Genomic DNA, 1,566 nt, shown 5'->3' with positions numbered 1-1,566 from the left:
CACCACTAATGTTCAATTTTTGCTGCTAAAAATCTAATAACACTTTTCGTAACAAAAATATTTGGTCCCTAAAAAATAATTTTGCCCCTAAATTTTAGTCTCTAAAACCTTAATTTTTTGTAGTGAAAATTGTAAGTTTTAGCGACAATTTATAAAAATCGTAACAAAAAAAGTCACTAATTGTAACACCCTCAAAATAATACATAATCCCATCATCTGACAGTTCTATATACATGATAGATAAATCACATTTCCATACATACATCAGAGTTAATATTACAAAAAGGTATTTTATATAAGTTCCAAACTGTTTACAACATAACAGAATGCCCTGTGGGCTTACATCTTCCCAAGTTACTACTTGGTTACAACAAAAGAAGAGTTCTAACTCTTTTACAAGTAAAGCCCTTGGCTTGGATTTACATGTAATCAACAAAACAAATAACAAACAGAGTCTTCAACTCCTAAACCTCCCAAGCTAAGACCTTGGAGGCGGCATATCACCTGTACCTGAAAATGGTGTCCCAAGTAGAGTGAGCCAAAGCCCAGTAGAGATATGCTAAACCAAATATGAGAAATAACTAAAACATTAGCATTCGATAAAATGATTAACACTTATAAGCCAATTTATACCCATTACAAACCACCAACAAGTACATTCATATTTCAAATCCACTTCTCTTCATTTGCCCAAGTCACTTCATAAGCATGGGTCATTATTCACACAAATAATTCAAAATGAGACTACAACTCATATTATCAACACTTCAATCATTAACAATTCGAAATGAGACTACAACTCATATTATCAACACTTCAATCATCAACGTCATTCAAACGTATATAAGATTTCGGGAATTTCACCCTGGACACTCCGACCAACTTAATTATCAATAGAGTCCATCCCCTATCTCCTCCCAAACCACGGAGTACATTCCCTATCTCCTCCTAAACAAATACACATATGCAATGTATTTAAACACTTTATCATATTCAATGATCAATTAAAGCACATATTCAATATGTTAATCCAACCGTCATATTCAATGAGATAATTCCATTGATTAGTTTCAATTTACCTAATCATCATGCAGTTCTACAACAATCATGGCTATCCTCCACCGATAGCCCAAAACAATTATATCTAAACAGGTAAATAAATCTATCAAACAGATAAATTATTACATTTTCCATGGGTGAGTGATTTATCAATCCAACTACACTATTTAATCATAATTTCCTCCAATTTCACAATTCTCAATTCAATTTCATATTTTTACCAAATACTTTATTTAATTTCCAATTAGGGCAAAACTTCCCCTTTTCAAACACCAAGTCCCAAATACTCAATTTCATCAATTATACACAAATGGACCCAACCTCAAGACCTCTCATACACAATGGAGCCCAAGGACATGAAAACCCCTCTTTTATAATTTCAAATCAAACCCTAACTTTACCTAAAACTCCCAAACACCACCATCTATACAAAATAACCTACATTTATGTCAAAACCCATAATATGGAGTAGATTATTCCTACCTCGAAGTTAGGAGCCCAAAGGAG

This window comes from Camellia sinensis, chromosome 3 (genome assembly GCF_055761805.1).
Source record: "Camellia sinensis isolate YWXY chromosome 3, ASM5576180v1, whole genome shotgun sequence".
NCBI lineage: Eukaryota > Viridiplantae > Streptophyta > Magnoliopsida > Ericales > Theaceae > Camellia > Camellia sinensis.
Note: the sequence above shows the minus strand (reverse complement) of the source record.